The 21,833-nt window shown below is 47.0% G+C and overlaps 1 protein-coding gene across 1 annotated transcript in view; it reads right to left on the bottom strand.

Moving 5' to 3' along the window:
• Nucleotides 1-21,833, bottom strand: part of NOC3L (NOC3 like DNA replication regulator) — a 493,023-nt gene that overhangs the window by 310,424 nt on the left and 160,766 nt on the right. The gene's annotated exons all lie outside the window — the stretch shown is intronic.

Genomic DNA, 21,833 nt, shown 5'->3' with positions numbered 1-21,833 from the left:
TAACCATGCTCCCAAAAGGTTAACCACTGGAACAACCAACTAACCGGCACTAAATCCTCACCTACTCTGATCCACTTAAAAGAGGCAGTAAAAACTGCCCATTCATTTGGGCCCCTTGTGGGTCCGCACCTCACCCATGCTTACATTTAGGATTTGGGTGAGCGGTTGCATAACATGACGCCATTGTGCTGCTGTTCATTTTTCAGGGGGTCTTTGTGAGCGCAGCCTGGAAGAGGGTGAGAGGATGTGGTGTTATGGCCAGAGCTGCTGACTGTAGCAATTCTGTGTCGGCTCATCGTGTGATTCTAGGCAAATCACTTAATTTCCCTGTGCCTAAAAAATGAATGTAAGCAGCGTAGCATGGCACGCTTCATCTTATGTTTTTTTTAAAACAGCACGGCACGCCACGCTTTATATAAAGTTTATTTTAAACATTGCGGCGTGCTTCAGCTTCAACAATAGCGGATGCAACTTTCTTTTCTTCTGCGCAGCTCGCCCAACTCCATGCCACCACGGAGACAATCATTAGCATGGCTTAACAAAGTGAGTGCCTCCACTAAATCAAAATCAAAACAAAAATAGCTTTATTCGATTGTTGAATAGCAATCATAAAAGCATACAATTAAAATATCCAAATTTCATTTCATATTATAAAATCACAAAGGTAAAAAAGGAACACATTAAAAACATATTCAGTATTACAGTATTAACTGGTTTCAGATTTCATAATATCATCATCACTAGACAGAAAGTGCAACTAAGTAAACATGCTTTTCCTCCAGTATACCACTTTTTTCAGGAAAGCTGTGGTTATTAGAACGCCTCTTTCATTATGCAGATATTGTAAACATAATAAGGCTGGGCGACATTGACGTAGTCCCATCTGTTTAAAAAAAGGCACCAGTATCCCACGCCTAACGGTAGCATAGAATTTACAAAATAAAATTACATGAATCGTGGTTTGGGGAGACACATTATCACAGGGACAAGGCTGGAGATCTCGCGACCAAACATTAATAACCGGAAAACTAACTAGTCTATGAAAGATCCCCAGCCTGAAACGAGTCAATAAAAATCTATCATAATTGCCGGGAACAAAAGTCAAATAAGGTTGAATATTAAAAGTGGCTAGTAGCGTTTGATGTTGCAGGACAGTTGGCTTTGTAATCTCTGTTGACATTCTTAAAGTATCCAAAAATGTAAGGCCCTCTTTCCTCAGGTCCTTTCTGGTTACTGCCAAGATAGTAAGAGGATTTAAAAAGTACTCTGGTTTACCAAGATCCTTACAGAATTTATACACGTATCTCAACCAGGGAATCCTCATTGCTCCTTCCAATTTCAAAATATCGGAGAGGATATCCCTATTCAGTTTTGTTTCCTCTTTTGTCCACAGCCTGTGCCATAATAGCACAGGCTCTGGCTTAATTAGATCGGATATGAATGGAAGGAGTAGTTCTGCATGGCAGATATACCTTGAGGTACTACTTGGGACAGCTAAAATATATTTTAAAAAGGAGTTTTCGACTACCTGGATCGGTGTAGAGTCAGCAAACCCCCATACCCCACTCCCATAAATAGCAGCAGATACACATTTTGCCTTATATATTATGATTAGCTCAACGGGTGGTCTTTTACCCAATTTTTGGGCAGAAATGGTAAGGGCAGATGTAGAGCGTAATAATGTCAATTTCTTTGCTGCTACAGCTTGGACCCAAGAGTCATTCTGTGCGAACAATATGCCCAAATAAGAAAATTGTTTAGTGGCCTCAAGCTTCTGTCCTACAATAAAAACAGCTCTGTTAGCCTTAAAACCACAGCCACAGCGCATAATGAATGTTTTGGAGGAGTTTACCCTTAATCCAAGATCTTTCATGAAGAGGGTAAAGCTATCCACAACGCGTTGTAGACCCACTAGAGTACGTGACATCAACACGGCATCGTCTGCATATAGAAGAGTTGGAATTGGACGGCCTGATACATACGGGAAGTCTAAATTATCTCGGCACACATTTATCTACAAATTAAAAAGGAATGGAGCCAGGACACATCCCTGCCTGACTCCACTCCTAATCGGGATAGCGGCCGTGCGTTCACCCTTCAGGCCATGGCGGACCCTAGCTGAAGCGTCACCATAAAAACGCTTAAGAAAATAAATAATATTTTCATCAACCCCTAAATCTCCCAGCAAACTCCATAATTTAGAGTGGACCACGCAGTCAAATGCGGCAGAGAGGTCCAAAAAAGCTAAAAACAAGTTTTATTTCTTATCCCTTGTGTATTTCCCCACCAGCAATAAAAGATTTAGGCCTTGCTCTACAGTTCCTAGACCGGCCCGAAATCCATACTGTAGATCAGACAAGATGGAATTTTCGTCAGCCCAATCCAGGAGACGTTCCAGAATTATCCGCCCAGCTACCTTTGTAAAAGAATCCAACAAGGATATTGGTCACCCATGCTTACATTTAGGATTTGGGTGAGCGGTTGCATAACATGACGCCATTGTGCTGCTGTTCATTTTTCATGGGGTCTTTGTGAGCGTAGCCTGGAAGAGGGTGAGAGGATGTGGTGTTACGGCCAGAGCTGCTGACTGTAGCAACTCTGTCGGCTCATCATCCTGGGATTCTGGGCAAATCACTTAATTTCCCTGTGCCTAAAAAATTAATGTAAGCAGCGTAGTGTGGTATATAAATAAATAATACCGGATCTAGGTTTGACTGGACATAGCAATAACAGATAGCTCAATAAATAAGAGTCAAGATTCGAGGTAGTAGGAGTTTGCAGGTTTAATACAGCATAAAGGACAGGAACAGGACAACCTGCACGGGAACAGGATGGCAGGGCCCTGCAGGGGGGACAGGGAATGAGCGCGCCAACTTTAATAACAATGTACAACATATATATACTAAAACAATTGCATTACAGTGAATACAGTAGGCGGAGCAGTGGGTGTGGTCAATATCAGTCGCGAAAGATAAGGGTGAAAGTGGGTGTAACAAGAGGCGTATACATGGACATGTGATGTAAACGTAACAGAATATGTCATAAATGGGGCGGAAACATGGAGGGGGCTACCTAAGGAGCCGGGACCTCTAACCTAATGGTGCGCGCAAACTGACAATGACGTGTTACTAGGAGAAGCTGGGGGCTATGAACTCTGCGCTAGGAGTAAAGACTGAAGTCTGGAGAGTCAGGGCGACATGTACCTAAACCCTATCTAGTATTGAATATGCTACTTACCAGTATGCATCTGTTCTTGGCATGTAGGGCTGCTAACATTCATATCTTAGCATTAGATCGCCGCCTAGTGTTGGGCTCGGATGATTGCACATTGTTGTCCTGGAAGAGTCTTCGAAGTATCCTGAGATAGGTGGCTCCTCCCCTGGACTACAGTGCGCATGGGCATCGGCTCCATCCCCAGATTGTTTTTCGCCATTGTGGCAGAAGATGGAGTGAAAAGTGTAAAAGATGTCCATTCTAATGAATAAATACAATAGTATATCTGCAGCTGCGACAGGCACCGGGGAGGAGGGCGGGCGATATGAATGTTAGCAGCCCTACATGCCAAGAACAGATGCATACTGGTAAGTAGCATATTCAGTTCGAGGCATGTGGGCTGCTAAATTCATATCTTAGCATAGAATACATAGCAGTCCCTCCATCAGCGGCGGTTGCCCGTGCCAGCTGCAGAAACCTGAAAAAGCGTCTTGAGAACAGCCTGTCCTACAGCTGCTTGCTGCTTGGAATGCACATCAACACAGTAGTGTTTTGTGAAGGTATGTGGTGTGACCCACGTGGCTGCTCTGCAAATATCCTCTAAAGGAATGTTCCCTAGGAAAGCCATGGATGCCCCCAGTTTGCGTGTGGAGTGCGCTCTGGGGGGTATTGTTAAAGTGCGCTTGGCTTTTTGATAACATATCTGGATGCACTTAACAATCCACCTGGCTATCCCTGCTTTGGAAATTGGGTTGCCTTTGTGTTGGGGTGCGAAGGCAACAAAGAGTTGTTTTGTCTTTCTAAAGGGTTGTGTTCTGTCTATGTAGTACATCAACGCCCTCCGTACATCTAAGGTATGGAGCATTCTTTCCGCCACCGTTTGCGGGTTTTGAAAGAATGCTGGTAAGTCAATAGTTTGGTTTAGATGAAACTGTGACACCACCTTCGGAAGGAATTTGGGGTTAGTGCGTAGCACTACCCTATTTGAATGGATTTGAATGAATGGCTCTTGGATTGTGAGCGCCTGCAGCTCACTGACACGCCTCAGAGACGTAATAGCCACAAGGAAAGCTACTTTCCACGTAAGGAACTGGAGTTCACACGAGTGCAGGGGCTCAAATGGCGGTCCCATCAGTCTGGTGAGAACGACATTGAGGTTCCACACCGGAGCTGGCGGTGTTCTTGGGGGAATGACTCGTTTCAGACCTTCAAGGAAGGCTTTAATGGCAGGCACCCTGAAGACAGAGAGGTGCTGCCTGTTCTGGAGATAAGCCGCTATGGCGGATAGATGTATCCGAATGGAAGTGTACGCTAGATTGCACTTGTAAAGATGCAACAGATAGCAGATGATGTTGGGGATAGATGCATCTAGCGGGTCGATGTCATTGGCCGTACAGTAAATGACAAAACGCTTCCACTTTGCAGCATAGCATGCTCTAGTAGTTGGTTTCCTCGCCTCCTTGATGATGTGCATGCACTCCGGAGGTAGGTTAAGGTATCCAAACTCTAGGACTTCAGGAGCCAGATCGCCAGGTTGAGCTGTTGTGGATCTGGATGCTGAATGTCTCCATGGTTCTGCGTCAAAAGACTGGGCGTGAGGCGCAGTCTTTGATGCGGCACCACTGAGAGTTCGAGGAACGTGGTGTACCAAGCTTGGCGCGCCCACGTTGGAGCAACCAGGATGAGAGTCATCTCGTGCTGCCTTAGCTTTCTTGCGACCAGCGGTATTAGAGGGGCTGGCGGAAAAGCGTACGCAAATTTGCCTGACCAGTTCATCCATATCGCATTCCCCTGCGACAGTGGGTGAGGGAACCTGGCGGCAAAGAGTTGGCATTTTGCGTTCTCTGCTGTGGCAAACAGGTCTATCTCCGGATGACCCCACTGCTGGAAGTACGGGTGGAGAACAGACGGGTGTATCTCCCACTCGTGCATTTGATGGCTGTATCTGCTGAGCAGATCCGCCATCTGATTGTCCTTTCCTGGGAGGTGTTCTGCCATGAGGAAAATGTTCCTCTGAATGGCCCACTTCCACATGCTCTGAGCCAGATGAGACAGCTGTGGCGAGTGGGTGCCTCCCTGCTTTTGAATGTAGTACATCGCGGTCATGTTGTCCGTCCGGACTAGCACGACTTTGTTGCACAGATGTACAATGAAGGACTTGAGCGCCATGAAGATTGCCATCAGTTCCAGATAGTTGATGTGCATCTTCTGTTGCTGCGTCGTCCATAGTCCCTGCACTGTGTAAGTGAGCACATGAGCTCCCCAACCCTGGAGAGACGCGTCCGTTGTCAGGATAATCTGCGGCACAGGCTCTTGGAACAGTCGGCCCTTGCAAAGGTTGTGTGGAGTCCACCAATGCAGAGAGTCGTATGCCCGACTGGTAACCAACACTAGGTCTGTCAATTGCCCACGAGCCTGTGTCCACTGATTCGCTAAGCACTCCTGGAGCGGGCGCATGTGTAGCCGTGCGTGAGGGACTATGAAGATGCAGGAGGCCATCATGCCTATCAACTGCATGAACACTCTCGCTGGAAGCGAGTGTTGTGGCCTGAACCTTTGGATCAGAGCCTGCATGCTGTCTATCCTGACCTGGTTTGGCTGAGCCATGGCCGTCAGGGTATTGATCGTCGCGCCTAGAAACTGCCGGACATGCGCCGGCTGAAGATGCGATTTTGGGTAGTTCAGGGAGAAACCCAGATCGTGAAGAAGGTGAATTGTAGTCGACATGTCTGCGGCGCACTGTTGCTCTGACTTGGCTTGCACGAGCCAGTCGTCTAGGTAGGGGTAGACATGGATGTTCTGCCTCCTGAGGTGCGCCGCTACTGTCGCCAGACACTTTGTGAACACCCTCGGGGCTGTTGTGACTCCGAAGGGTAGGACTTTGAACTGGTAGTGCCTGCCTTGAATAGTGAACCTGAGGTATTTCCTGTGTGACGGGTGTAGTGGAATGTGGAAATAAGCATCCTTGAGGTCTAAGGTTGCTAAGAAGTCTCCTTGGTTTAGCAAGGGAAGAATCTGTTGCAGTGTAAGCATGTGGAAATGTTCCGATAGTATGTACAGGTTGAGGGGACGTAGATCGAGAATGGGCCTGAGAGAACCGTCCTTCTTTGGAATAAGGAAGTACAGGGAATATACCCCTGTGCCTTCCTCCCCCACCGGCACGAGCTCGATTGCTCCCTTTTGCAGCATCACCACTACCTCCTGCTGCAATAAGAGCAAGTGCTCTGCGGACATAGGCCGTTGCCTTGGCGGGATGTTGGGTGGAGTGGACTTTAACTCTAGGCAATAACCATACTGGATTAGTTGTCGCACCCACCTGTCTGTGGTGATGTTTCTCCAGACGGGCAGGAACCGCTGCAGTCTCCCCCCGACAGGTGTTAGGTGGTCGGGGGGCAGTGACAGAGAGTCACTGTTTGTTGGGAGTAGAGGTGCGGGAGCTGTTGTTTCCTCTGCCGCGACCTCTGTTGCTGTTATTCCTGTAACCTCCCTTGTTCTGTTTAGTGAACGAGGATTGTGCCCCACCTTTTGTGAACTGGGATTGTTGACCCAATTGTCCTCTGGTGACTCCACGTGCACCTGAGCGACGAAAATTGCCGCCACGAAACTGCTGTGACTGTAGGGCCCCCATAGACTTAGCAGTGTCTGTGTCTTTCTTTATTTTCTCTAGGGTGGTGTCAACATCCGGACCAAACAGACTATCAGGATTGACTGGCTGATTAAGAATTGTCGTCTGAATATCCGGTTTAAACCCTGAGATGCGGAGCCACGCTTGTCGTCTCAGCATAACGCTAGTGTTGATAGCCCTAGCAGCTGTGTCCGCAGCATCAAGTGCACACTTGATGGCTGCGTTTGAGATTAGCTTTCCTTCCTCGATAAGCATTTTTGTGCCCTCTTGGAACTGTGGAGGCAGGTGTTGTACGATCTGTTCTAGGGTGTCATAGTGCGCCCTATCATAACGCGCCAAGAGCGCCTGTGTATTGGCAATGTGCCAGAAGTTTGATGCCTGTGCAGCTACTCTTTTGCCCCCTGCCTCTAGCACTTTGGATTCCTTATCCGGGGGAGGAGCTTCACCCGTAGTCTGGGAGTTGGCACGTTTCCTGGCATTGGCGACCACAAGAGAGTCCAATGGCAATTGTCCCCGAATGTATGCGGGGTCCGCAGGTGCAGGTCTGTACTTTTTTTCAATGCGAGGGTTGACCACTCTCGCTCTCGTAGGCTCCTTAAATATGACCCCAGCATGCTTGAGGACTCCTTTAAGCATAGGCAGTGTCTTTACTGTCCTTTCAGAGACCGAAAAAGTGTCGAAAAGGAAGTCTTCCTCCACAGGGTCGGCATGCATGTCCACATCGTGATTGGCTGCCGCCCTTTCGAGTAGGGCATGAAAACCTGCTGAATCCTCAGTCGGGGATGCCCGTGCATCAAAAGGCTGCGGGTCCTGCCCCGCACCTTGGGTGTTCTGGTCACCAGTGTCATCATATGAATCCGGTTGCACATCAGGTTCATTGATTGGGAAATTGTACTGGTCGTCCTCATCATACCCCTCACCCTCAGAGTGGTCTGGGGAGGGAGTAGGGCTCCGTCTCGGAGGAGGCTGGATTGGTTCCGTGAGGCCTGAGGCGTCAAGGGGCACCCTTTTCTTCTTTAGTGGAATGACATAGGGGTCCACTGGCTCCGAAGTTATTTTCCTCTTATAGAGGGTCAGTTTGCCTGTGTCAGCGTCGATGAAATGCGCCGAATCGTCCTCGGATTCGAGCACCTGACGTGGAAGTGGGCCAGTCGGTGAAGAAACCACCTGTTTCGGTGCCGATTTGGTTGAAAATGCCTTGGGCGCCTCCTTCGGCGGCAAAATAAAGAGAAGTTTCCCAGACGGCTTCTCTGGAGTGTCTTTTCGCGGCTGCGTTGATGGTATCGGAGCCGACGGGGCAAAGGCCTTTTCCCTGATCCTTTTCAGTGAGTCGGCTATGGGGGACGGCACACTCACAGTTTGTGTCGGCGCCGACGAGGATGGTCTGATTTTCCCCTCGGATCCGACGTCCTTGTGGGCCTTGTGCGTCTTGGGCGCGGATCCCGTCTGTACCGCCTCCGATTCCTGTGTTCGGGGTGCAGACTTCTTTCCGTGTGCCTGCGTAGCCTCCTTGGAGCCGACTTTGGCGGGTTTTGACGGCGTCGGAGCCGCTGTCCCGTGCCGACCATCTTTCTTGGAGGACCCCTCCTCTGGCGTCGGTTTCGATTTCGCAGCATCGGAATCGACGGACTTCCTCTACTTCTGCGGACCGGAGGTCGACGGAGTCGATGGGGTAGCAGGCGCCGTCGGTTTCACCGGCACGGCAGCCATCTTAGGGACACTCGAGTCCTTAACTTTCAGTTTCGATTTCGGGTCGGCCATTTTAGGTGTTGTCGATCCCGATGGTTTCGGTTTCGGTTTCGAAACAGTCTGCCCAGCAAGTAAGTCCGTGGCCGGGCCCGAAGGCGGGGCTGTGGCTTGCGGCAACGGGTCTTGGGTAAGGCCGACAGGCGATCCCGTGTCCCGGTCGGTATCTTCGTAACCTTCGGGGCAGAGCTCGTCCCCCGAGCTGTCTGCCGCGGCCCCATAAATCTCATCGTCGTCTCCTACCTCGTCGACGTATTCAAGGCCTTGACCCGCGACTCCGTCGTCGTCTCCCGGATCCGCCTCGACCTCCGTCTCGGGTGGGGAGATTTGGAGATGATGACCTTGGTCCTCTTCGTCTTGGTCGCCGAAGACGTTCTCCGGATCCGGCGCCGCTTGTTTAGCTTCCATGCGCACCGCGCGCCGAAGCTTGAGAGTCTTCTTCGATCGGAACTGTGCACAGGCCTTGCACTTTCCGTCGTCGTGGTCAGGCGAAAGGCATTTGTTACACACGGGGTGTAGATCGATGTGTGGGTACTTGGACCCACAGAGCGGGCAGTACTTAAACGGGCTCCGCTCCATGTCCGAAAAGGCTTGCAGTCGTGTCGCGATGAGAAGGCCTCAAAGTTCCGAGAGCGAAGAAAACTCCGCTTATTCCGGCTCCAAGAGACGGAAGACTCGAGACCGTGCGCAGACAATACCGACGCAAGAAAATCGAGGCCTTTTGGCCGCTAAAAGTTAGTTTTACTTGGTTCCGACAGTAAGACGTCGAGACCACATCCGAACCCAATGGCGGAAAAAAACAATCTGGGGATGGAGCCGATGCCCATGCGCACTGTAGTCCAGGGGAGGAGCCACCTATCTCAGGATACTTCGAAGACTCTTCCAGGACAACAATGTGCAATCATCCGAGCCCAACACTAGGCGGCGATCTAATGCTAAGATATGAATTTAGCAGCCCACATGCCTCGAACCTAATGTTTAGAGGACATGTTGATATAAACTAAGAGTCAGGAGGGGAGAGGCTAACAGACTCTAAGACTGGAGCATGCATTATTCTACATGTAGTGCGTGTTGAGGAATATTAAATGACCATTAATACAGTATTTCTCCTACATGGAGACGTAAAGGCTAGACAATGACGGAAACTATTGATGCGATTCAGTAGCTTAGGAATGCAGAGAAGGAGGGCTGGACTGATAACTAGACTCATAACATACTCTTGGCAGACTCGTAGGCAGAGCCAGGCCGAGCCGGGCACTGCGAGGCAGGAAGTAAGTGAAGGGTCGAGGATACAGGTGGGGGCTGTATCGCTCCTCAGCGAGGGTTCAGGAGACAGGAGGTGAATCTGGTGTCCGGGCCCTTTTGAGGCCTAGAAACAGGGACTTTTCAATGAAATAACGTGCACACTGAGAAACGTGGCAACGTAACTTTACATAGGCCTAATACTCGTAGCTTTCACGAGAACTGGAAACTAGCATACTAGAGATGGACACAACTGTAATTGCGTCTTTAATCGAACATGGGGGATACATATGCATATTAATCATGCACACATAACATAAGATGGGGGACACGTAGGGACACAGAACATGGCAAAATTTACTTTTCCACATTCCCTCCTTGTCACTACGTTTCCATCAGGAAACATCAATATTCATGATACCATCTATCATTTCATACAGTATCATTTGCTCGTCTCGAATTGTCTTGGAACTGGATTTAGAACGGGACTTGGGGCTAGGAATACAAGAGGTAGCACAAATGCCGCAAATCGCAGGGCCACATTGTAAACAGAGGCAGCAACTGAATATGATCGCTACTGCAATACCTAGAAAGGACAATACTTTCCATCCCCAGGCGGAAATTATATTCCAGAACCAACCGGACCATGTCCAGGTGCCTGGATCTTGGTGTAACATATGGGCAATTTTATGGAGTCTGGTAATAGCTGAATAAACAGACGGTGCGTTATTAGGAATGAAAATGCAGCAACTAGATCCGATGACTCTACATGCCCCGCCCCTATCGGCCAGTATGACGTCAAGGACGAGACGATTCTGGAGCACGACAATTCTCATAAAGGATTGCTCTTCGGTTAAGTTACCTAGAGCAGAAGTAGTCTCAATCACTACTGCTTCAAGGGTTCTCGTTAATCTACGTATCAGTTTACTATTCACGACAGTACCTAAATAGGGGAAGACACCTTTATTGATATCTATGTATTGTTCTAGAGCAGTTTCAGTATAATCGACAATCGGGAGGTCTCTCTTGTGTCTAGTATGTACTAGGTGAGAATTCCTATGATAGTCAGGTGGGGCTAGAAAAACTGGTGGCAGTAGGAAGGCAATGTAACAGGTTCCCTCCCAATCGAGGGGCAGACGAACATATGCGGTCTGACCACAAACAAAATAAGAATGACGTGAAGCTTTGAAAATAGATTTCCTGCTGTCACTATACTTGACAATAGTAGTACAATCACTATGGCCTACATGTACGGAACCATTCTTTCGGACACATAATTCACCTTTTACTGGTAATACTGACATAGCAGGTAAGTCTGGAGTAGTATCAGACTGAACATTCAGGACCATAAAATTCGAAGAATAATTACCCAAATTATAAACTTCATTTTCTAGATCTGGCCCTGTTCTGTGGGGCAGACCTTGCTTGCCTGGGAAACATGTACTGTTAAGAAAAGACATATCTGTTGAGGATGACGTTAACGTGGACCATGCTCCACACGAACCGTTATGTGAAAATGGATAAGGAAAGAGTGGCAGAACTCCCTTCGGTGTCTGGAAAGGGGGAAGTCGACCACACACCCAACAATTAGTGGCATTGCTGGTCTGGTGTGAATAATGTAACATGCGGATAAAGGAATTATTACGCATAGCAAGACGATATGAGAGTTCATGAGGAGGTAGATCACTAAACGTGTGCTCTACTGTAGCATTAGCAGACTCATTTACATTAGAAACTGGAAAACACAAATAAAATGCATAACTTGTGCAGGTAATCATAAGGCTGAGATATAGCAGAAAACATAAAATAATAGTGCAACTTTTAGAGTTCTCACTAACTCTCTCTCTGTGGGGGTCTATTATATACATGTCAGAAACCGGTCTAACCGTTTCACCTAGGGGAGGACTTAGACAATCAAACTGGCTGACTTATTTTACTAGACCTTAATTTTAGCTTGTACTCCTGCTGCGGAGTTTTCTCTAACAGGGAGGAATCTGTATCATTGTCTTTTGCGGGACAGTCCTTAAGAATAGTACTTTGGCAATCCTTAAAATCCTCGGAAATGTTCTTGGAAACAGTCTTTAGTCCGTAAAACTTTTTCACATGAGACAGGTGGACCCAGCCCTTCCTGCCTTCCAGCTTGACGGCAGTACGGGTGGCCAGGAGGACCTGCTTGAGCTCCTTCCAGCGGGGCTCCAGCGGACTTGAACGATCAAAGTTCCTTACAAGAACCAAACTTCCAGGAACGATTTCATGAGGTGCCACCTCGGTATTGTCTGGAAATGCGGCGGCAACCTGTGAACGACAAGAGTGTAGGGCAGACATCAAGGAAGCTAGGTAATCTGTCAGCATATTACTTGAAACATCGGTAATACTTCGGGGTCTAGGTGTACCCCACATGTTAGGGGGGCGGACGAATACGACCTCGTACGGGGACAGACCTGATCTGGAATGCGCGACCATGCGCATATAAAACAAAGCGACTGGCAGAGCTACTAGCCAGTCCACACCTTTCTCTTTACATATTTTAGCAATACGGATTTTCAGGGTCTGGTTATGTCTCTCTACTAGACCGGCTGCTTCAGGATGGCGTACACAATGGAACTTCCACTGGTACCCTAACAAAAGGGAGATATGTTTCATGAGCTCAGATGAGAATGGCTGGCCGTTGTCAGAATATACGACCCTAGGGAGTCCATAGCGGGGGAAGAATTCACGAACCAACTGCTTGGCAGTGGTCGTGGCTGTGTAATCTGGGACTGGATATGCTTCTGTCCACCTGGACAAAGCGCATACAACTACAAGGACATACTTGAAACCTCGACATCGCTCCATCTGAAAATAATCCATCTGGAGGACTTCAAAAGGGTGGTCAGGGGGCTGGAATCCACCTTGTTCCACCGGGACACTTTTACCTGGATTAAACTGGCAACATATCATACAGGTACGGACCTTCTGCTTGGCTGCAGCTCGTAAATGCTTGTTGAACCAAATGTTCTGGATACTATCTATCATAGCTTTTTCTCCTAAATGTGCTGGACTATGTGCGGTATTGATAATGACTTGAACCATAGAGTCGGGGAGAAACCATGTGGCTTTTCCCTTCGTTACCCATCCCTGATCTGTCTGGACCCCTCCTTGTTCGGACCATTTCTTGATTTCATCGGGAGTAGCATGTAACTGGATATCTATGACATCTTGAGTGGGGTCCTTAACTGTCATACAGGTAGTCAGATCTGAAGTATGTGTCTGTGTCGGATTAACTGACATGTCTGGAGTCTGTGCTGTAAGCTTGGCTGTGCGATCTGCTAGATCATTACCTTGAGAAACAATGTCTGTAACTTTCGTATGTGCTTTGCATTTCATGATAGCAATAGATGTCGGTAAGTGTATGGCATCTAACAGAGCTTGAATAAGGAGACCATGCTGAATCTTGGTTCCATGAGAAGTCATGAAACCTCTCGCCTGCCAGAGCACTCCAAAGTCGTGGACGACTCCAAATGCGTAACGTGAATCTGTGTAAACATTGACTTTCAGGTTCTTAGCATATATGCAGGCTTGGGTCAGAGCAACTAGCTCTGCTGCTTGAGCAGACAGGGTGTCAATACGATGTGTCTCTATAACTTCAGTGTCAGTAGTCACTGCATACGCGGCTACTAATTCTCCTGTACTTGTTCTCATACATGAACCATCCACATAAAGTGTCAGGTCGGGATCTGGTAATGGAATATCTGTCAGATCTTGTCTTGGCTTAGTCATAGTGTTAACTACTTCCACACAGTCGTGTGTGGCAGGATTCGCATTAACTGACGGTAACAGTGTAGCAGGATTTAGAACGTTGCAGCGTCTGATTTCTATGTGTGGCTGGAACAGTGTCAGTTCATAACCTGTTAAACGTGCAATTGTCAAGTGCTGAGTCTGTGTTCGGTTTAAAAGAACTTCCACGGAGTGTGGAACTTGTACTGTCAAGGAATGTCCTAATACTATGGAATCACTTTGTCTGATAGCTAGTGCTGTGGCTGCAACTGACTTGAGGCAAGCAGGCAGCGCCTGGGCTACAGGATCTAGTGTGCTCGAAAAATAAGCACAGGGCTTGTACTGTCCTGCTTGATCTTGTGTGAGAACAGATAATGCTGTACCTTCACGTTCTGTGACGAAAAGTGTAAAAGGCTTACTGTAGTTCGGTGTAGCTAGAACTGGAGCTTGGCATAAAGCTTTCTTTAACTCATTGAAACTAAGTGTATGTTCAGATGTCCAAGGGAGGACAGTCGATACGGCTGCCCCCTGTGTCGTTAACTGTATCAGTGGCTTAGCTAGAAATGCATACTGAGGAATCCATTGTCTGCAATAGGAAGTAAGGCCGATAAAAGCACGTACCTCCTTCTGGGTCTTGGGCTGAGGAAGACTCGCTATTAACTGGATACGGTCAGGTGTCAACTGCCTACCCCTCTTGGACAGTAAGTGGCCTAAATAGATCACTTGCTGGACACAGAATTGAAGCTTCGAAGGGGACACCTTGTGCCCCATCTCTGCTAAGAAATACAAGACTGTAAGGGATGCTCGCTCGCAAGCACGTTCAGAACGGGCTGTGATCAGTAGATCATCGACATACTGGAGCAGGGCAGTGTCAGCTGGCATGTGAATGTTGTCTAGTTGTCTCTTAAGTGCTTGACTATAAATACTAGGACTTTCTGTGAAACCTTGAGGAGCTCGTGTGAATTTATAGCTCCTTCCATTTAAACAAAAACCGAAAAGGTACTGGCTGTCTGGATGAATGGGGACACTGAAAAACGCGTTCTTGAGGTCTATGACTGTAAAAAATGAGGCTTCGGAATCAATGGCTGTCAATAGGGAAGAGATATCTGGGACAACTGGGTACTGGGGAATAATACATTTATTGAGTTCTCGACGGTCAATCACTAATCGATATACTGGGGGTGCATTTGGATCAGTACGTTTCATGACTGGAATGATCGGAGAATTACATACATTGGAGTTAGTTTCTACAACTACTCCTTGAGCGATGAGCTCGTCAATAATTTTGGATAAGGCTGTTACAGCCTCAGGTGGCAATCTGTACTGTCTGATTCGTGGTAACACTACACCTGGCTTGAGAGTCACACGATGGGGTGTGATTTGCATATAACCTACATCAGTTGGACCTTGCGCCCATAAATGCTGTGGAACATTGGACAATCTCGGATCAAAATCTCATAATACATAGTGACCCTTGAAGTCACGTAGAAACAGTCGTATTCCCTCTGGGGAGCAACATATGACTGCACCTAATTCTTTCAGTGTTTTAATACCTAACAGATTTTCTGGACATGACTTCGTAAGTAACAGATCAGTAGTGCGGGACAATGGACCTACTTCTAGAGTGACTGGCTTAGATATCTCGTTTACAATAGGCTTTCCTGAAAATCCAAGGGAAACATTTCTAGAGCCTGAGAGCGGAGCCCCTGGAACTTCGGCGTGACTGATGGTCGTCCTACTTGCCCCTGTATCAATCAGAAACTTTCTGTCTTTCCCTAATACTTGACTGTGAACATAGGGACCCTCTTGATCTACAGGTATCTCGATGAGAGGCAAGCCTACCTCCCTCTCTAGGCTGTTTCATGAATATGGCTGATACTCTGGATACTCGGACTGTGCATACTGGTACATCTGCTGTGTAACATGCTGTGTTGCAGCAATAGGCTGCGGTGCTGGAACTGTCTGTTGTGCATTCTGTGGCTGAGAAGTCTGTGGAACTTGTTCTTGTCTAGGCGGACGTGGTCTTTCTTTAGTCTTACCGGTAGCTATGTTGTGTTTCAGAACTGCACACTCGTTTATATAGTGACCTGGCTGTTTACAATAATTGCAGGTCCCTTTAACGGGAACTGCAGGATGACTGGCTTGATTCGTACCCTTCTTCTGACTGTCTTGAGGAACAGATTGTGCAACTAGTACTTTCATTTTCGTGTCTTTCATACGTTTTCTTTCATGATCTTGCTCTTCTCTGATTCTATTCTGGTGATACTGAAGCATCTGTAACATTTGGGACGGGGTATTAGCTTGCCAGGTACTTTCGACTTTCAAAACTCGATTCTTAACTTGTGGACTTGAATTCTCGACTAATTTAGTAACAAAGAGATGAGGGTATGACTCGCTACTTGTCTTGAGGCCACTGTTTATACTAAAGCATTTCTCAAATCTAGAATAAAAATCCCTAGTGTCTTCGTCTTGTTTCTGTTTACAGGCTGAGATTGCATCCCAGTCTTCCTTTTTAGTTGCTAATAACCTCGGCAAAACTTGTATTAACAGTTCTGGTAATTCTTTACATTTCTCTCCAAGACCGGTACCTGGTACTCGTATCTTATCTTCAGCTTCTAGAACTGCCCAATCGATCTTTTTCTCTCCCACCTCCCATTCCTTTTCCTTGAGTTTTTCATATACCCCTGCGGGCAACAGGACTTTTAACATTTTAATTATATCTGGATACGTGTATTCTCCCATACGGAGCATGTCTTTTAATTCTCGGTGGAACCCTGCTGGATCTTTGTCATGACAGGGAATTAATTTCTTCATTTCTAAGAGTTCCATCTTTGTAATTGGGGTGTAAACAAATACTCGTTGCATTTCACCATCTGCTGTCCTGACTGGGTGTACTTCTCGTAACGGATTCTGTCTGTCTATGTAAGAGGGTTTACTTTCTGGGGGTGAGACATGAACAAAATGCGGGTTCAAAAACGTTCTATATTTGTGGCGCTGTTCTAGAATAACACTAATTAAATCGGTACCTAGACCTTTCCATCTATACTGGAGTAACTCGTTCAGGACATCGTGTAACGGACCTGGATCAGAGTGTTGACCCTCATACAGAGTAATGAGGTGCTGGATCATATACATACCCACCAGTCGTTGCTCGGCTGGGGGCAGTTTCAGAAACATTTGAGCCACTATTTCATCTGGAAAAGTGGTAGAATCAGTAATCCATCGGACTGCTGATCGGGCTAGTTCTTGTTCATGCATAGTACTTAACTCACTGTAACCGATTCGTGATTTCAGAATATGATCGGTAACTTGAAATACTTGTTCTAGAGAACCTTGCTCTGGTGCTGGATGAGGAACAGTTTTCTTGTAGTCTAGACGTGAATGTCGGTCGGAAAGTCTAGTTCTACCTACATACGCTATTCTAGTGGGATTCTCGTCGTCTACCTCTTCAGTAGAAGAGTCATTCTCTTTCTCGCTTCCTTGTGCTGCTTTACGTTGTTCGTGTAACCTTATTATTTCCTTACGAATTCTCTTGTACATACTCTCTATACTACTGATGGTTCTGTGCTTACCCTCGGCTATATTATCACTCCACCTTGTCAGGATTCTCATTTCGGCCGGATCTTTAGTCGGAGAATCTTGTTCTCTTATTAAACAATTAATCAGAAACTTTAATAACATGAGCTGGATCTCAGCTTTCCTTTGAGACATGGCTTCGCCAATACTTTCTGGATCATCCCCTGTACGGATGAAACGATAAATTCTGTCTAGATCTTCTTTCATATTCGGTAGGGTGTCCAAATACCCGGTCACCCGTCTTACACGGATGGAATATATAACTGTACTATCATCACCTGCAACTGGATCATAGCGGCATTCAGTAAGGGCTCGTCGGATTTCTGCAACGGACTTATATTTGGGCGTACGCTGTAACGCACGTTCATGTAACTCGACTAACGTTACACGTTGGTGTGGCGGCGGGGTACCAGGAGGACCTCCTCCTGCGGCCCCTAAACTAGAATCGTCGACTGATACTCTTCGTGCTGGCGCGGTGGGAAATTGTAATGTGGGCTGGACCGGGGGTACCGTAGCAGGTACTCCGGTGACTGGAGGAGCAGGATTTACATTATTTACAGGAGCTGGCGGAACAGGATTTGTATATTCTGGGACTGTGTCGTCCAAATAGGACGAAATAAAAATATCAGCTGCGGTCGGTTTGTGACGTAGCTTGATCGGAACTAATGGTGGCTGAAAATTACTGGATGCCTCCGGGGTCGCTTTTGGCAAGCCCTCGGCAAGAAGAGGATACATACCCTTAATGAGGGCATGCCTCTGTCTGTCTGACTGTTCGGTTTTGACTCGTTCACCTATCTCGATTAGTTCCCTTTCTTGGGCTCGTTCTAAGGATTCTCTACTTAGTTCTGACTTTCTGATTTCTTTTTCGGTTCTTTTATGAGATTCTTTGCGCCATAACTCGATGGCATCTTTCTGTGACTGTCTGGCTTTCTTTTTCCATAATGCTTCTTCTACTCGCATGATGCACTCGGCATCCCACGTACCTGATACGGGCCATCTATACTTTTCTTCTAACTCTTTGGTGTACTCCACCCATAAATCTAGATATAATATGGCACTTATGCCATGCTTCTGATACATAAAATGACCTGGACTGTCCCTAGGCGGGACAGGAACTGCTGCTTCTAACAGACCTTTTCTAGTTTTCAACTGAAGTAGTTTGGAGAACAACGGCATGACGGAACTGTAATCTAGACACAATACAATACACAATGAACACGATAATTACACCACTTTCATACCACGACATTAAAAATACATGAAGAACATTTAAAATAACAGTTCGAACAGAATACTACCTGGAATACTGAAAACAGAATACATGAATCTTCTCGAGAACAGAACTGACTAGAACAGAAACTAGATGCACTGCTAAAACAGTACGAAACTTACCGGTCTCATAAAGAGACACGTCAGGACCCGCATCCACCGAAGTGGACACTTCGTTTGGGTCTGTGTACCACCAAAACCCACGGACCAGAGTCAATTAGATTGACCCTGTCTAGATACTACCCCAGCAACGGTACTCACCGGGCAGCAAGAACGGAAGGCCTCGGACTGGACTGGACTGCTTTGACGCCGGACGGACGGACGGACTTCGGACTTCTGTTACGGGTGGGCCTCCGGATACCTCGGACCTTGGACTCTCGGCTTGGGCTCTGGTCGGGACTCGCCGCGTTCCTCTACCGCCTCGTCTGGATGCTGGACCGCAACCTCTGTCTCCTCCGTGGGCCTGAGGGATACTTGAAGCCGAAATATCTGCCGGTGCACGGTATGGTTCCGTCACGGCTGCAGAGGGTCAGGGGGCCGGCGTGGCTTCACCGGCGCTTGGGGAAAGGGCAAGTCCCTGTTCGGGCGCCATTATGTGGTATATAAATAAATAATACCGGATCTAGGTTTGACTGGACATAGCAATAACAGATAGCTCAATAAATAAGAGTCAAGATTCGAGGTAGTAGGAGTTTGCAGGTTTAATACAGCATAAAGGACAGGAACAGGACAACCTGCACGGGAACAGGATGGCAGGGCCCTGCAGGGGGGACAGGGAATGAGCGCGCCAACTTTAATAACAATGTACAACATATATATACTAAAACAATTGCATTACAGTGAATACAGTAGGCGGAGCAGTGGGTGTGGTCAATATCAGTCGCGAAAGATAAGGGTGAAAGTGGGTGTAACAAGAGGCGTATACATGGACATGTGATGTAAACGTAACAGAATATGTCATAAATGGGGCGGAAACATGGAGGGGGCTACCTAAGGAGCCGGGACCTCTAACCTAATGGTGCGCGCAAACTGACAATGACGTGTTACTAGGAGAAGCTGGGGGCTATGAACTCTGCGCTAGGAGTAAAGACTGAAGTCTGGAGAGTCAGGGCGACATGTACCTAAACCCTATCTAGTATCTAATGTTTAGAGGACATGTTGATATAAACTAAGAGTCAGGAGGGGAGAGGCTAACAGACTCTAAGACTGGAGCATGCATTATTCTACATGTAGTGCGTGTTGAGGAATATTAAATGACCATTAATACAGTATTTCTCCTACATGGAGACGTAAAGGCTAGACAATGACGGAAACTATTGATGCGATTCAGTAGCTTAGGAATGCAGAGAAGGAGGGCTGGACTGATAACTAGAATCATAACATACTCTTGGCAGACTCGTAGGCAGAGCCAGGCCGAGCCGGGCACTGCGAGGCAGGAAGTAAGTGAAGGGTCGAGGATACAGGTGGGGGCTGTATCGCTCCTCAGCGAGGGTTCAGGAGACAGGAGGTGAATCTGGTGTCCGGGCCCTTTTGAGGCCTAGAAACAGGGACTTTTCAATGAAATAACATGCACACTGAGAAACGTGGCAACGTAACTTTACATAGGCCTAATACTCGTAGCTTTCACGAGAACTGGAAACTAGCATACTAGAGATGGACACAACTGTAATTGCGTCTTTAATCGAACATGGGGGATACATATGCATATTAATCATGCACACATAACATAAGATGGGGGACACGTAGGGACACAGAACATGGCAAAATTTACTTTTCCACAGTAGCACGGCACGCTTCATCTTACGTTTTTTTTAAAACAGCGCGGCACGCCACGCTTTATATTGAGTTTACTTTAAACATTGCGGCGTGCTTCAGCTTCAACAATAGCGGATGCAACTTTCTTTGCTTCTGCGCAGCTCGCCCAACTCCATGCCACCACGGAGACAATCATTAGCATGGCTTAACAAAGTAAGTGCCTCCATTAATCATCAATAGCACGCATTCATCTGTTCTGATTCTGCACATAACCTAATATTGTTTTTTTAGAAACTGCCACGCTCTAAATTATATATTTTTTAAACAGTGGAACACGCCGTACTTCAGCTTTAACCATGGCGGCTGCACCTTTCTTTTCTTCTGCGCAACTCACCAAACTCTTTTATCTTAGTTCTTCACTCACTCATCCAGAGTCCTGTTCCTTGTAACAGCCCACCCATCTGACCCCATCCCGCTCCCCCACACTCACCCCCACCCATGCACTAATCATAACACCTTGAGTAGGTCGCTTGCTGGCACAGGCTTTCCGGCCCTCTCCACGTTCACTTGCCATGGCCAGGCTGGTATAGCTGGCGGCTTTGCTGCGTGCCACACTTCAACAACGGTGACCGTGCATTTCATTTCTTCTGTGCGGCTCGCCGAACTCCATGCCACCACGGAGACAGTAATTTGCAGGGCTCAAACAAAAGAGTTCCTCCCCTGGTCCTCGAGAGCTCTCATGCAGCTGTTGTGATTACTGGTGGCGTTTACTCTAATGGAATGCATTCTGCGTTTTTGTGTGCGTTCACTCCGTCATCTGTTAGGCATACCTCTCATGTACTGTGTGCGTGCGCCCCTGTAGTCTGTGTGAGTGTTCATGTGCCGTCTGCTCTGGGTGCATGCCACAAGCATGATGTCTTGTACCTTGCGCTATCCGTGGGCATAATGCATCTATGCCCAGAGTAGGTGAACAGGGTGATATCTGTATGCTGTTTGCACACTCCATGTGTGCTATATTTCTACACTATGATTTCTCTGTATGTGCACTGCGTTTTTGTTCGTGCACAATTACATGTTGTACACTCACTCAACATGAAACAGAAACCACGTCTTTTGTATTACGGGTGTACATTCTAGTTCCCTGTTGCATTCTGGTACTTGTAGTTTCCCCTCCAGTACCCCATTTTAAATGGGAAAAAACAATTTGCCCGATAACTCCAAGGTGCACGCATGGCTTTGGAACACACTTTTTCTTTAAATAATCACTCCGCTGCAAACAAAAACATACTTAAAAAACATTGTCATTTACTACGACAATAGCTCTAACTTTCACAAATGCAAGACCTATTGCATTGCAAACACTTGTTGACTTGGTCACTGTAGGAAGCTGTCTCTTTGTGTAATATTCCCAAAAGAGGTATATTTGTGTGGAGAATCCAGGTATCCCTTAGGAGTGGACAGGGCTTGCTTTAACAATCCCAAGGTGCTCTTTTTGGGGAGTACCGTGGCCCAGGAGCCTTATGCTTATCAAGGAGGAGTATTCGCTATGTGTTGCATACACACAGTATATAAAAGATACACACACATTTAAATAAGGAGATCTACACAAATTTAGAAAAATAGCACGTTTAAAAAATATATATATTTTAGA

The sequence above is a fragment of the Lissotriton helveticus genome, chromosome 5_1 (genome assembly GCF_964261635.1).
Source record: "Lissotriton helveticus chromosome 5_1, aLisHel1.1, whole genome shotgun sequence".
Lineage (NCBI taxonomy): Eukaryota > Metazoa > Chordata > Amphibia > Caudata > Salamandridae > Lissotriton > Lissotriton helveticus.
The sequence above is the reverse complement of the archived record's forward strand: the minus strand, read 5'-3'. Positions and strand labels throughout refer to the sequence as shown.